This window comes from Mercenaria mercenaria, chromosome 5 (genome assembly GCF_021730395.1).
Source record: "Mercenaria mercenaria strain notata chromosome 5, MADL_Memer_1, whole genome shotgun sequence".
Taxonomy (NCBI): Eukaryota; Metazoa; Mollusca; class Bivalvia; order Venerida; family Veneridae; genus Mercenaria; species Mercenaria mercenaria.
Genome location: NC_069365.1, coordinates 54261459 through 54277997, shown reverse-complemented (window position 1 = coordinate 54277997; position 16539 = coordinate 54261459). Strand labels below are relative to the sequence as shown.

Here is a 16539-nt window from a genome sequence, read left to right as displayed (position 1 = left end):
TTAAGTCCAAAAGGGGGCATAATTTGGCCAAAATGAAGGTCAGAGTTATGGCACTTCCTGCTATTAACTAGTTTTATAACCCCGAAGACACATGTGAAGTTTCCAATCAATATCTGCATTAGTTTTGGAGATAGTAACCTGCGTGTAAAACTTTAACCAAAATTTTCTAAGTCCAAAAGGGGGCATAATTTGCTCAAAATACATGTCAGAGTTATGGGACTTGACCCAGAGAGGTTTGTAATTGACCTAGAAAAAGAAAAAATAAGTTTCAAAGCTATATGCCTTTAATTGATGGCTGTATGTACTTGCATGCAAAAACTTAACCAAGGTGTGACGCCGACGCTGACGCCGACACCGACGCCAGGGTGAGTAGAATAGCTAGACTATTCTTCGAATAGTCGAGCTAAAAAGACCGTACTACCCAGAGGGGTTAAAGGTCAAGTATGGAAGTGGTACTGACATTCTTTATTTTGATGGAATTAAATCATGGGTGGTAAACGCGCAATCCAATTCTCACTGGGAATACGCTAAAAATGGGTTGCGCGACTTCCGGTGCTGGTGTTGCACATCAATATATACAAAATCAAGGTAGGTGGGTTTTTGTTTTTGTAAATAATGACACATTTACGCGTGTTTTCGAAAAAAAGCAAAATGCAATTCGACACAAAAATGAATAAAGATCATATATGTGAAATACCAACTTATTAATTTAAGAATCAGCTCTGTTATCACAAAAACTCTGCTGGCTAGAACTGTCAAAAAAAGCATGGAATCATGAAAAATGCAAATTTTCTAACTCTTGTGCCATATTTCTGGAATGTTACGTTTCTAATGATCAAACATGCGTAAAACAGTCATGAATATTACATACACTTGAATGAAATGTTGCTTTTGGGAAAAAGATTGGCAAAAAATAATCGGGAATGGGGATGCGCCCCAGGAATGGAGTTGCGCGTATACATTATATACTTTATGATGTATACGAGCAACTCCATTCCCGGTGCGCAACCCCATTCCCGATGATTTTTTGTCAATTATGTCCCCATAAGCAGGATTTGAAGCAAATAATTTTGATATTCGTTACTTTATAACATTTGAGTTATCATAAAAAGCATCAGATGTCCTCAGATTAGGCATATGAGGTCAGAAACTTCTATTTTTGTTGATTTCATACTTTTTACAAGCTTCGTGTCGCCTGAGTTTTTGTGATATTAGAGCCGAATCATGAATTACAAACCAGATATTCTACATATATGATGTATTATCATATTTGTGTCGAATAGCATTTTGCTTTTTTCAAGAAATTTTATTCTTGTCTCATACTAAGCAAAATCATAACTTCACATCCCTCAATTTAGTCTTTTTTTAAGCGCAACACCAGCACCGGACATTGCGCAACCCATTTTAAGCGTATTCCCAGCGGGAATTGGATTGCGCATTTACCACCCGTGTAAATTACATCAGAAAAAATAGTCCAAGAATTTATATGCACATAAAGTATAAAGACTTTGCTAAACTCAAATTATATTTTTATTTATTTTTTATTTATTTATTTTATTTATTACTATAGCAGATGATGATGATAAAGATACATTTTAAGTTTCAAGTCGTTATCTTATATTGTACTAAAGTTATATCCAGAAAGCGTAGATTGCCAAAAAAGGGGCATAATTCTGTCAAAAATACAATTAGAGTTATGGGGATTGTAACGCCACATGTAGGTGATGATTATAAAGAAATATTTTTAATTTCAAGTCATTATCTTTTAAAGTACCAAAGATATGTATATAAACGAAGCTTTCGAAAAAATTTAACATGAAAATAATTCAAAGTATAACAACTTGGTGACCTTGACCTTGGGTATAATGGGCCCATCCCTTGCACATACTTTGTATGCTGGCTAGTGTGTAGCTGCTTTTACACAGATACACAGCTGCATAGTGAAAATCTGGCAAACTGGCTAATTTATTTGGTTGCAACAAGAAGTCTATATCATGCAGCGGAGATTGCTTCATACGCAATCATTGCTTACTTCATATTTTGTTTAAAGTACAGTAAACTGAAGTAATAGCAAACTGGTTTATATAATTGGTTGATTTAACATGCATTGAAATCCGCCAATAATTGTCTTTGTAGTTTTATAAAATTTAGGTACAGTCATCATCCTACTTTTTATTTTGTAATAATCCTGACCAGGTGAAATATTACATTCATACGCCATCTATGCTAATGGTTTAAAGAGTCAAATTTCTATAATAAAGTTATAATACCATGTCAAAAATTGATAAACTGTTGGTTGAGAAATCGGCAAAGAGACATTTTCAAGGCTAAAAGCTTTTGAATAGGACAATTTGTATAACATTGCAGACGTAATTTGTCACGCATAATAATTATTATGTAATTTTCAGATATCATAGATATATTTTATAATTGTACCGTATTTTGGTGTGTATAGGTCGCACTTTTTCTACCCATTTTGCTGTCTGAAAAAGTTCCTGCGACCTATACGACAGAACATTGCCAGCAGAGTTTTTTTCGGGCCAATTTTCTGACCGCAGCTCTCGCAAAATTACGTGCATCTGTTACGAACGAACAAAATGGATAAAAAATATCAATATCGGCGGCGTTTCAACCAATAGCGGTTACTTTCAATAAAATATATCGTAAATAATCCATACAGACTATTAAAATTACGAATTACTTTAATTCAAAGATGTTTTTGCAATTTCAATTACGTTTGTTTCTACTTTCGTTTTACTGGACGCCATTGACATGTACTCCGGGTTGGATAAAATCCGGACAGATCCGTCATCCATTCCAAACATTGTTTATACTAATTCTTAGCGCATTAAAAAACTTAAAAGATATTTTTTTACTTTTGATTTTTAAATAAAAGAAAAAAAATCCAAAAAGAGATATTTTGTTAATCTCAGAATCAAAAGAACGCGGTTAATTACATGACGTGGAAAGGTGTCATAATTGATGTGCAAACAATTCACATTTAAACTTGCATAATTACAGAATGTAAACGCAAACCGTCTGCTGCCAATTAGTGTCAAAAAGCTGCTTTTCTTTGATGTAGTCTGTTACCGATACTACTGTTGGTACGAAACGGTTGGGATCGAAAATAACACTGTCCGATTTCCACCAATCAGGTTTTGATAATAATTCAGTCCGCGGCATCAATATGGCCGCCGCCATAACTTTTTTGCCGGTAAATATTAAATATTGCTGGGGAAAAAATCCGAAAGTTAACTGCGACTAATACGCTAGAACTTAAATTTTCCGACCATTTCCAGAGCAAAAATTAGATGCGGACTATACATTACCGCGACCTATACACACCAAAATACGGTATTTAAATGTATGAAATTATCAATTATTCCATGGTCCCAATGTTGTAGAAAATAAAATATAATAGAAATCAAATAATTACATCTAGTTAAATCCTACGCGTACTGCCAAGGTTTGACAACAGCTATCATATATATACAGTCATACAGACATATCTCTTGAATGATATATCCAATCATAATGATATTTTCAAAGTGTGCCACCACTAACCATTTGTTTTGAATTAATACTTGCACATATATAACATGGATCACTAAATCACAGACTGAACGTGCAATATTACGCACATACCTAGTAAAATAAAACATTTTATATTAACAAAGAAATAAGGTTTTCGTGCAATGTTTTTGCTTCAAATACACGCTAAAATGCACCATTTGCGGTTCTCACATTGATAAATAATCAAGGGGAGGATACACCGCCCCCCCACCACCCCCATTATGTCTGCGTACTATGAAAAATGCCCTAGCTACGCACCTGGCTTGACAATGTTTATGTGAGCTTACAGTAAGATATAATCAACAGTAACAAAGATATGACAGAAAAACAAAGGTTGTCGAAAAACTTTAACCTTAAAAATAACCTTGGTGACCTTGACCTTGGTATTATGGGCCCAGCCCCTGCACATATTTTGTTTGTAAGCTGGACAATGTTTATGTGAAGTTGCAGTAAGATAAAAGCAATAGTAACAAAGATATGACAGAAAAACAAAGGTTGCCGAAAAACTTTAACCAAGAAAAGACACGCCGACGCCAGGGCCAGTAGAATAGCACCCCTATTCTCAGAATAGTGGAGCTAAAAATGGAGATAATAAAAAGAAGAAAATTGAATAAAGGGAGATGATTTAAAAACTAGGTAAGGTAGAGCTATGATTCTTTGACACTGTACTTCCCGTCAATGGCCTCTATCATTTTGTGAAGTTTCAATGAAATGCCATTAATACTTTTCAAGTAATGCTCTGGACAAGCCTTATTTTGTATAAGGAAGGGAGATAATTCAACAACAGCTGTCAGTGGACAGCGCGCTCGACTATTCTCAGTGCTTGATAGTATAATATAAGCTATGAGTAAAACTTTAACATTACAATAAGCGTATTCTAAGTCGAAAAGGGGCCATAATTTGAACATATTTGGGGGGAATGCAAACTTTAACATTACAATAAGTCGAAAAGGGGCCATAATTCAGTCAAAATGCTTGATAGAGTTGTCTGCTCCTGTTTAAAGACTGGGGTCATGATGGTAAACAAGTATGCAAAATATCAAAGCAATATCTCAATGGACTTTGAAAATATTTGGGGTGGTACACAAACTTTAACATTTGTGTGACACTAACGCTAAAGCTAACACTCACCCCGGGGCGAGTAGGATAGCTCCCCTATTCTTCGAACAGTCAAGCTAAAAAAATAATTGTTAGATTTTCATCTCAGCCCATTCCTGTCTGAAATCCCTCCCCCCCACCAGATTTGGCCTCTACTGTGTATACTATGAATTGACCTAGTTACCTAGTTTTTATCTCACTTAACGACCTAGACTTCATAAAGACAAACATTTCTGACAAAGTTTTGCAATGATCAGGTAGAATATGTGGCCTCTAGTAGTAGTCTACAGTGTTAACAAGGTTATCAAATATTTGACCTAGTTACTTAGTTTCTTATGACCCAGTTATGAACTTATCTGAGATATTTATTAGGGAAACATTCTAAGTTTCATTGACTTTGGGCCAAGATTGTGACCTCTAGAGTGTTAATAGTCAAATTGCTGATAATGACAACACTGGACACTGCCAGATACACAGCGATCAAGATAGCTCCCCTTTAGCACTTATGCTCAGGTGAGCTAAAAGGATGACTTTTGAGGTATGCTCTCTCTTTAAAATCCAAGTAAACAGTCTATAAATAATCAGAATCTCATTGGTCCAGAGCATGATCAGCAAAGCAAAACAATCTCAAAACTACATTGGTTTTGGACTTTCCCCTATCTAACTATAAGGCCTCATCAATATTAAGAAACACAGACTGATACCCTGCTTTGCCAACATAACACTGCTTATTTGCAAATCAGTATGTGAATCATTCTTTGTCAGTATTATGACTATTACTGATGAATTTGAATGTTCTGTAATACAACTTTTGTTGACTAGCGGGCCATAGAATAATTATGATCTGGCTCACTGGTCAATAATTGTATTACTTAATTTAATAATGTTATCTACATTTAATAAAATAATTAACTATCACTGTCTGACCTGCATTAGCTGTATCAAACTTGTAACATAATCCATCTCTAGTTTGGACACTTGCCACGGAGGCTGAAAGTTAACAATTAACAATCTGGCACAAAGTCTGGAATTCACCATTGTAAAAATGATAAAATCTGCCAAATGAAACCGAAAACTGGATGAATTTATCGATATTGTGATACACATTTTGCTTCATGTGAAAGTGTAAAAACTTTCATCTTTGCCACATTTAAAAAAAAAGAATGGGTAATCACAGTCTATTGTTTTGCATAATAATGCATTTATAAATGTTGGACATCATCTTTCAACTGTTTGACCAAAATGGTTTTCTAACATTTACTGCAGAGGGCTTGGACTAAAGCTGTCAAACTAAAAATGATGCTTACCTGTGGTCAACAAACAACCTCAGTATACTGTTTTGGGGATCAAGAAGTCCATGGTCAAAGTTACCTCAAGATTGAAAAACTTTTTTATCAATAACTATAGAGATTATGACTGTTGCTGTTGCATATAATGATAACCTGTTGTAAACTAATGACCCTTACAGTTTTGGGACAGGTCAAAGATCAAGGTCACAGTGACTTGGTCAAATGGTTTCTGCTCAATAGCTGAAAATTACCTGGGCCTCTGGGCATCAAACTTCTTGCAAAGACTGCCTGAGGTTAGTATTTCTTCTTGCGGTCAGTAGGTATATGGTCAAGGCCATAACATCTTTGGGTTTAAATTAGTTTCTTGTTGATAATTGTGAATTTGGGGACAAACTATAATTACAAAGCAAAAGCCATAATTCATATGATAGAGTTGTATCCTGTTTAAGATGGGATGATGTAACAGTATGAATGCAATTCTCATGGTTTTAAAGATTGGGTTAATCAGATTTGTGTACACAACGTAATAGCTAACCTCATCGATAGATACTCCTATTATTGAACTGTGAGCTAAAAATCATTGTTAAATTTTCACTGAGCATTCCTGTTAAACCCTCCCCCCACACCAATCCACTGTATACGAGTTGATATTACCATAGTATCTCACTTAGATTTAGATTTAGCCAAATTGACATGTTTGCAATGATAGTAAATGCCTTGTGTATCTACATGTTAAAGTTTAAATTGATTACTAGTTTCAGCCATAAATTATTGAGGAATCTAACTTGTAAAAATTATTTATTACTTTGCCTTGTATCAGGTATAGAAATCTATAACTGAAATACAATGAATTGGAAGTTATCAGTTTTAAATTAACTCAGGGAGCCTAAGAGGACTTGAGTACTCACTCTTTAAAATCCATAAACAGTCTAAAAATGTTCTTTACCAGAGATTATCATGCAAAGCAAAATAATCTGACAATTACATTGTTTGGACTTCCCCTATAACGTAAGGCCTCATCAAATGTAAACAAGACTTTTCTTGCCACAGATTTGCAACTTTCAAAAATTTTCAGTTAACTAAAATTAATTCGACAAAGTTACTCGCATAAAAAGTTGGCCTTCTGGTATAAAGTTTCCTTATTTTGACCTAGATTAATAAATTATTAACCCACGTGACCCAAGCTTTGAAATGTACATCCACAGGGACTGCCCATGATAACATAACATCTGCACAAGTTATTATGAAAATGATAAAAACTGCCAATAAACGCAAAGCTGGATGATTCGAGGATATATTGTACAGTGAAGTGTAAAACTTTCATCTTGCCAAATTTAAAAAAAAATGGGTTAAGTCTAATGTTTGCAAAATGGCATTATAATTTGGGACATTGATGTTTGACCAAAAATAGTTTTATAACACTCGAGAGAAAAGTTAACAAGTGTTCTTGCAATTCAAAACCTCATTAGTTTTGGGGATAGAAGCTCATGTAAAACCTTCAAATTGAATTTTCTAATCCAAAAGGAGGATTAACTTTGCTGTCAAATATAACCTGTTGTTAAACTAATGACCCTACAGTTAGGAATGATCTAGAAACAAGATCACATGATTTCCAAATGCTTTTAGTAATAGCTGATTACCTGCCGGCAAAACTTTAACCCTAGGAATTTTCTTAGTCAGAGGTGGCATAATGGCCAAACATCTGGGTTATAGATTGTCCTTGTTGAATTGTAGAATTGGACTAGATTAAGAATAATAATTTGAAATCGTATATCCTTATTAGATAATACTGTTGAATCTTCACAAGAAGATGTTAACAGATTTTTCAAGTAAAGTAACCTAATTAAGCTAATATTGGCAAAATGCATGTCAAATTTTACTGGGAAAATACTTCACCCATGATAGAGGTAGGTACATTGATTTATTAGCAATAGAAGAAAATAAAGCTTTGTAATATCTGATAATGCTTTAAATGATAAATCAGCATTCATTATGACTCAAACTTGTAAAATATTATTACTACCTTCAAAAGTCAATAATTTGGAAATAAAGAATTTGGAAGACGTTTTAATTAAACAGTCAAAGCCCAGGTCACCACTGAAGTTACAATTCAATATCTGACATGTTTTATAGTGATTCATGTAAATACTTTAACCAATTTTCTAAGTCACCAAAAGGGCTCTAAGTGCTAAATACAAGATTTACTTGACCCAGTTGAATTGGTCAAATTGCATGAAAAAATTTAAAAAGTTTCAAAATTGCCTTAATGATAGCAGTTTTCTTTGATGCAACTATACCTAGTTTGACGCCGACCTGACCCAGATTGAATATAAGATATGATAACTATTCTTCGAAGTTTATCGAGATAGAACAAATGTGCCCCCTAGGGTGTAAACAAGCTTATTCTTTGATTTGACCTGGTGACCTAGTTTTTGACCCCACATGACCCAGATAAAAATTAATTTGATATTTCATGCAGACAAACATTTGGACCAAGTTTCATGCACATCAAATGAACAAGATTGTTAACAAGCTTTTCCATTGATTTGACCAGGTGACCAGGTGACCTAGTTTTTGACCCCATAAGACCCAGTTTCGAACTTGGCCTAGGAATCATGAAGATAATCATTCTGACCAAGTTTTATGAAGATAGGGTCATAAATGTGGCCTGAAGAGTGTTAACATGCTTTTCCTCTGATTTGACTTAGTTTCAATCCACGCCCAGAGATCATCAAGATCATCATTCTGTGTAAGTTTGTATCAAATCAAAGCATAAATGAAACCACTATATGGCTGAAATGGCCTAAATAGAAAATTTTGCCCCTTTGAGGGGCAGTAACTCTAGAACTCATGATGGAATCTAGCCGGTTTTCGAAAGGAACCGAAATCTTTTTGTGACTTAAGTTGTGTGTAAGTTTGGTTAAAATCAAATAAAAAATGTCACTTCTACCGTGTTCACAAGGTAAAAATTAACAAATTTTGGCTCTTTCAGGGGTCAATCAGTGGCCGTAACTCCAGAACCTATGAATGGATCTGAGAGAGTTATCATGGAATCCAAGAGTTATTGTTGTTTAAGATATTTTGTAAGTTTGTATCAAGTCAAACCATAAATGAAGTCTCTATATGGCTGCAAAAGCCAAAATAGCACATTTTGGCCCTTTAAGGGGCCATAACTCATGATGGGATCTGGCCAGTTTTCGAAAGGAGTCAAGATATTATGCTAATACAAGTTGTGTGCAAGTTTGATTAAAGTTGATGGCAAAATGTGGCCTTTAAGAGGCCATAACTCTAAAACCCATGATGGAATCTGGCCAGTTTTCGAGAAAAAAAACCAGATATTATGCCAATACAAGTTGTGTGCAAGTTTGATTAAAGTTGATTGCAAAATGTGGTCTCTACCATGTTCACAATCCAAAAACAGCAAATTTTGGCCCTTTAAGGGGCCATAACTCAGGAACCCATGATGGGATCTGGCCAGTTTTGGAAAAGAAACTAGATATTATGCCAATACAAATTGTGTGCAAGTTTGACTGAAATTGATTGCAAAATGTGGTCTCTATCAAGTTCACAAGAAATTGTGAACGGACGGACGACGGACAAAAGCTCACCCTGTCACTACGTGACAGGTGAGCTGTAAAACAAACTTGTGAAATGTACATGTCTAATAGGGATATTAGTCAAAATAATTTGACATTCAGATTGTTTTATATTTGTGACAGGGCAATTGAAACTTCCAAACTTTGAAAGACCAAAATAACGGAGGATAAATCACAGTACACATTCATGTAAAGTTATTGGTTTTATCGCTTGCACATACATGTACCAAAATAATTGAGGATAAATCACAGTACACATTCATTTGAATTTATTGGTTTTATCGCTTGCACATATCACAGGTGCCCGTCCAGTCTTGGTGCCCATATGGGTGCCGCCCCCTCAAAAAAAAAAAAAAATAATTAAAAACACTGTTTTAAGCCTAAAACGAATTTTTTTTTAATTTTTTTTTTCCCTATATATACTCATATTTAAGAGTATATTATAGCGGGAAAAAAAAATTTTTTTTTTTCGTTTTAGGCTTTAAACAGTGTTTTTAATTTTTTTTTAAAAAGGGGGCGGCACCCATATGGGCACCAAGACTGGACAGGCACCTGTGGCACATATTGGCGTGTAAACAAAGTAAACGTTAATGTGTACAGTACATATACAGGTTTAAATCACCAGAACATTCGTAACTTTGGATATTATTTGATAATTTTTACATAAATCAATGAGGAATTGAATCCCCTTTCGTTACATGTAAGTCTTATTTGAAATTATGGCCAATTTGTGACATAATCTGCATTTAAACCTATAGCATGTAAAGCGTCGGCAGTGATGAAAATTTCATCGGAAATTGCTTCCACTATTTTGGTCTTTCGGGTGTTTGACGCAAGTGGGGATATTGCCCATATGAAAAAATTATCTCAATATTTCCTAGGATCGCATCAAATTTGTTGAACTAATAGAGATATAAGTCTTATGTAATGGGTCTTTTTGCTTCTTAAATTAATCTCTTATAAAATAGTAAATAGTAAACGAAATGCCCCCCTTGATGCATTCAGTAATTTCACAAGGAACAGAAATTATTTGCTCACTGTAAACAAAAGTTCTACTGTTCTGGTTCAATGTGACATTGACCTTTGACCTATTGACCTCAAAATCAACAGGGGTCATCTGCTGGTCATGATCAATCTCCCTATTAAGTTTAGTGATCCTAGGCCAAAGCGTTCTCAAGTTATCTTCCGGAAAGGGTTTAACTGTTCCGGGTCAATATGACCTTGACCTTTAGCCTACAGACCTCAAAATCTATAGGGGTCATCTACAGGTCATGACCAACCTCCCTATCAAGTTTCATGATCCTAGGCCCAAGCGTTCTCAAGTTATTGTCTGGAAACGGTTTAAATGTTCCGGGTCACTGTAACCTTGACCTTTGACCTACTGACCTTCAAATCAATAGGGGTCATCTGCTGGTCATGATAAACCCTCTATCATCTTTCATGACCCTTGGCCCAAGTGTTCTCAAATTATCGTCCAGAAACCGTTTAACTGTTCCTGGCCAATCTGACTTTGAACTTTGACCAAATGACCTTAAAATCAATAGGGGTCATCTGCCGGTCATGATCAATCTCCCTATCAATTTTCATGATCCTAGGCCCAAGCAATCATGAGTAATCGCCCGGAAACCGTTTTACTGTTCCTGGTCACAGAGACCTTGACCTTTAACCTACTGACCTCAAAATCAATAGGGGTCATCTGCTGATCATGACCAACGTCCCTATCAACTTTCATGATCCTAGGCCCAAGCGTTCTTGAGTTATCATCCTGAAACCGTTTAACTGTTCAGAGTCACTGTAACCTTGACCTTTGAAATACAGATCTCAAAATCAATAGGGGTCATCTGCAGGTGATGACCAACCTTCATATCAACTTTCATGATCCTTGGCCAAAGCGTTCTTGAGTTATCATCCGGAAACGGATTGGTCTACATACAGACCGACCGACATCTGCAAAACAATATACCCCTCCTTCTTCGAAGTGGGGGCATAAAAATTTACCATACTGCAAAATTAGACTTAAAACTTTGATAAACTTTCCAAACACTGATGTACGGAGTCAACAAGATAACAAGATATAACTTTTTAAATCTGTTTTTATTTAATCTACTAAATGTTTAACCTAGCTCTTTGTAAATACAGTTCTCAGTATTCATTTTGATTACCAGACCTCTAGCCTGCCCTATACCAAACCCCTAGCCACTTCCTAAAATATGTCACCCCAATAAGCCAAAATTATGAGTACTAAAAAAAAAACTTCTGAATGTTATTCTTAAATATCTACAAGTTAACACACTTCATTCCCACGGTGCACAATCACGTGACTTGTGACGTTTCAACTGGGATATCACGTCAAGCAAAATTCGTAAACAAAACGTTTTTTAAGGTAAAGTTTTTAAAGATATATTTTTGTGAAATGACACATAACTGGTGCAAGCCCTTATATCAATGCGTACCTCCGGTGATATAACATATGTCCGTGTCTGCTTTAGTTTTGCTGGTAACCCGGACAAACCGCAATGCTTCCACAGCAAGCATATTTTCAAATGGTTTGAAAACCAAACTCAAGCGACTGTTCCTTGATAAACGACCAACTAGACGTCACAAGTCACATGCAGCAATTTTTTTCCTTCTTCATAAAGTACCCTTAAAAGGACCTTTTCCCAATTGCAAAATGCAATCTTTTTTCCCAATTATCATCCAAATATTCCCCAAATGAACAAATTAAGATTTAGTTACATTGATATTCACCATGATTTAACCATTTCAACAGTTTGTTTGAAGCTATTTACATGGAATTAACGGAAGAAGCATTCTAAATGATGTTATTAATTAACTATAAAAATTCCCAATCTGAGTAAAAAACCCGCTATTTTTCCCAACTTATCCGGTACCGGACCTTTTCCATAAAGAGAAAAAAAATCAGACGTGATTGTGCACCGTGATTCCGTAGAGGGGACTATTACAGGATAAAGCCTATCTCTACGTATTCTGTGAATAACTGGGTTATAAATGATGAGGATATGAATCAATAAAATGCACCTGGCAAAAGGGAAACTGAAATAATTTGAGGCCTAAAAAAAAAATATGTCTGTTTCCTGTAACCCGACCGACCGTAAGTTTTTACCGCCGACCGCAATTTTTTTATGGGCCGAAATTCGAGATTCTGATCATATCTTTATTGATTATAGGGATAATTTAGTTGTACCCGACCTCGTCGTGCATAGTAACGAACGTTCCTGGTTCTGTTGGCAAGAAACAACATGGCGAAAAGCCTGTTTGTCGGTAGACTCATGGTTCCGGGTTTTCACCCGCGAAAATCGAGAAGTTTTCTTTGATGCATATCGAGTTCAAAAGTTCTGCCCCTTGTCAATCAAAATCTCGGTGAATTTCAATACTGTTCGCCGCCACAAGCGGAAGTATGGCAGTAGGCGGAGCGTCATATACTAAATAGCTACTGACAGATGTCAATCACGCCACGCGCCAACTGACACGTGGCCATCTCACGGTTTGTATTTAGTACAATAATATCCTTCATTATGAAAGGTGTTTATTGATCAATGTGTAACAGCCCTTTTTTTGTAAATTTGGGGAAGGGTACCAGGTCCCTTTTGGAGGGGAAATTTACGTCGCGAAATCATTGTTTGGAGGAATATATTTGCTGAAAAGGTGTTAAAATCAGGACTGAAAATCAAAACTAATTTTATTTTTTTTTGCATGGGGAATTTTTGGCCAAGGTGGGGAAAAAAGTATACTTTTTAGATTGGGGAATGGGGCCGAATTTCGGCCCTAAAATCAGCATAAAAAAAGGCCTGTGTAAACAATTCGTAGAAGAGCAGCCTATTATTATGTTTGTACCACTTGTTCAGGGGTCACGCTAAGTCACAGGCCTCGACCTTAGCGGTGGACCGTTGGACCGACGCAACCAAAATATCGGCAGGTCCACCATCAAAAGTTGGGTAGACCGACAGTCAACCAATTTTCAGTCACGGTCTGCAAATAAAATAAAACCCTTAAAAGTGAAAAATAGAGGTGGGGGGGGGGGGGAATCGTACCCATATCGGCGAATTCACAAAACGGAAGTTGGTTTTGCATTAGTACGGCATTCTTCAGTTATAAGCATTGGCGAGTTAAAGTCAGGATAGCACGAATGGAATACTCCACCGATCAGGCGAGTGGTTTTTACGTGGTAACTTTACCAAATTGAGTAATTACATCAGGCAAAATTACCTGGATTGACAGGAATTTACCCGCGAATCATAAAAACATCAAAACGCCATGCTGGTAATTTACCATTCCACAAGCACGTGCGCCCGATCGTAATACTTAATTTACATCGCAGTTACTTTTGACACAAAAAACGCGCACAGTGCATTCATTTTTTAATATAATCGCTTCAGATTTTCAACACCGCTTGAGAACTAATACAGTTTGAATTCTATCACAATTTTAATAAGATATCTACAGGAATGTAGGCAAAATTCTTTAAAAACGATCAAATTTTCATATAATGTTTTGTAAAATTTCAAACAGCGCGATCTTGATTATTTATTCCCTTTTTAAAGTAAATAAACGGTACATACTATGGTAATAAAATTCAGACTTTGAACCAGAAAGTACAAAAAACACAATTAAAAAATTTTAAATAATGAAAAAGCGGCAGCAATTTAAATACATGGAATAAAACGATTTTTTGGCAAACAGATTTCTGTTAGCACAACAGAATAGGTTACGTGACCTCATGAACGTAAATAGAAATGTGGTTTTAAAATGAAGCAGTATGATGTTGTTGCAATTTTTAATAAGTTTTAAATGATTCTTCGTACATATATTTTTTGACACAACACTTTGTTAGATATTTTTCTCAAACAATAATGTAAACTTCTTGAGGGCAAATAGGTCATCATCGTTCACGGTCTGACACATTTACATGTCAGTTTATTCGGGATATTGCACATTTGCTTTTAAAAAAAATATTAAAAGAAAAAACTTTTTTATTGATTTCTTCTCAACAATTAAAGGAATTGAGAAAGTACGATCAGACAGTGATGTGTCACATGGCGCGAAAACATGACGTAATGCAATGACAATCTCGATACCGCTTTGATCTCCACTGCAGATGCCACAATAACCGACACACTTCTTTTAGCTCTTTGAGGGGGTGTTAATTGATGATGAAAACGAGGCCAGTTACTTAGTTTATCATCAGAATGATTACCGATAATTGTTGATGTTTTTTTTTTTTTTTCACTTTCAACACTGGTCGGAAGGATGATGATTGTGTCCATATTTTGGGACATTTTTCAAAATAATTATTTTTCGGGATAACAGATTGCTACAGTCTTCCATTTTTAATTATTTTAGAAATAAGTCCTGTTTCTTTGAGTCATATGAAGTTATGACGTCTACAGCATCACAATTTATGAGATAGAATTGGAGGTCCACTAAAGTCTGAGCAGGTCTACTAGATTTTAGCAGTTGGTGAACCTGCTGGCAACTGCTGAAAAAAGTTAAGGTTGCGGCCCGATTAGGCAGTTAATTGGCAATAATAAGGTTACTAAACACTGAAATGTTCTGACACCTACTAAAAAAAAATTTAAAAAAAAAAAAAAAAAATCCTACCTACCGACCCCCATATTTTTCAGCATGTTACTGGAAACAAACATTTTTTTAGGCCTGAACAGGCTGAAGGTTTAGTAGGAGGCGACAAGACAAAATTTACAGGAATATGAGGTCCATACGACACGGCAACAACTTTTCGAGGCAATATAACATACTTACTGCATCCATATACTATGAAAGTTTAGTGCATTATGCATAAATCGAATAAAATGCTGTTTTATGTATTTTTTCTCTTTGACAGTACAAACAGTCCTACATAACAGAATTCATCCGAATATGTTTCCAAGTACCCCAAAGATCGTCAAATATCAAAAAGTAATCCAACTACTCGAAATAAAATTAAAGGGCAATGAGAAAATACAACATAATTTTCTTTTAATAATGAAAACTTAGAATTAGATTTTTCTTATCTGGGTATTCAATTTGCGTATAATGGTAAATTTGCTAAAACTAAAAAACGTCTTATCGACCAAGCCAGGAAAGCTATGTTCTCCTTGGTCAAAAAAGCTAGAATACTGTTAAGATAAGATAAATTTTATTTTATGTCGGCAAGACAGAGAAACAATTCAACATAAGCGACAAGCGCTTTTTAACCGACTATAAACGCTTTTTAACCGACTGTTACTTTCTGCTGATTTACAAATCCACTTATTTAATGCAATAATTGTTCCTATTCTTTGTTATGGCTCAGAAACATGGGGTATAGAAAATTTAAAGATTATTGATCAGCTTCAGCTAAAATTTGACAAAATTATACTAAATTTCAAGTAAAGTACTCCCAATTGTATGTTATGTGGTGAACTTGGGATTACTCCAATATCTTTGCAATAAAAAGTAGAATTATCAACTAGTCTAGGGAGGCTAGTCATTCTCCCAGGTATTTTGGACCTTTGCTAATTGTCTTGGTACGGAATCCTGGAACGTGGGAGAAAATATTATGAGTACAATGTAATAGTTACTCATTCTCCTGTTACTTTGTATAATTTTCTGTGTTCCGGTTGTTACATGTTCACATTTTATATTATTTTGTATTTTATGTGACACGTTCGTATGAAACACGACAGTATTAAATAAACCTTGAAATCTTGAATTAGTATTATTGTCGTTAACTAATTACATAACTAAAGTTGATCAATGATGTATCGACAACATTTACACAAATTTTTGGTTCTCTGGCTGTGTTTAGGGTGTTCAATGCCTCCCGGAAACCTTCCCTCACTTAATGGATAGAATTTCACCTTGAATAAGACCACAATCATACGTATAGTATACTAAAGGTATGGAATTTAATGAGATTTGATAATTGTGATAACTGGGCCAAAGTGACAATCATGAAAATGAACCATTAGGTTTTTGGGTCGCAA

At 35.3% G+C, this 16539-nt stretch overlaps 1 protein-coding gene across 4 annotated transcripts in view; it reads right to left on the bottom strand.

The window, feature by feature from the left end:
- The window catches only part of LOC123557249 (bridge-like lipid transfer protein family member 1), a 145359-nt gene extending 129908 nt beyond the window's left edge, over positions 1 to 15451 (bottom strand). For all 4 annotated transcript variants that reach the window (XM_045348616.2, XM_053543609.1, XM_053543610.1 and 1 more), the window contains exon 1: positions 15335 to 15451. The gene's annotated coding sequence lies outside the window, so the exon portion shown is untranslated. The remainder of the gene's footprint in view (positions 1 to 15334) is intronic.
- Between the last annotated feature and the right edge of the window lie 1088 nt (positions 15452 to 16539).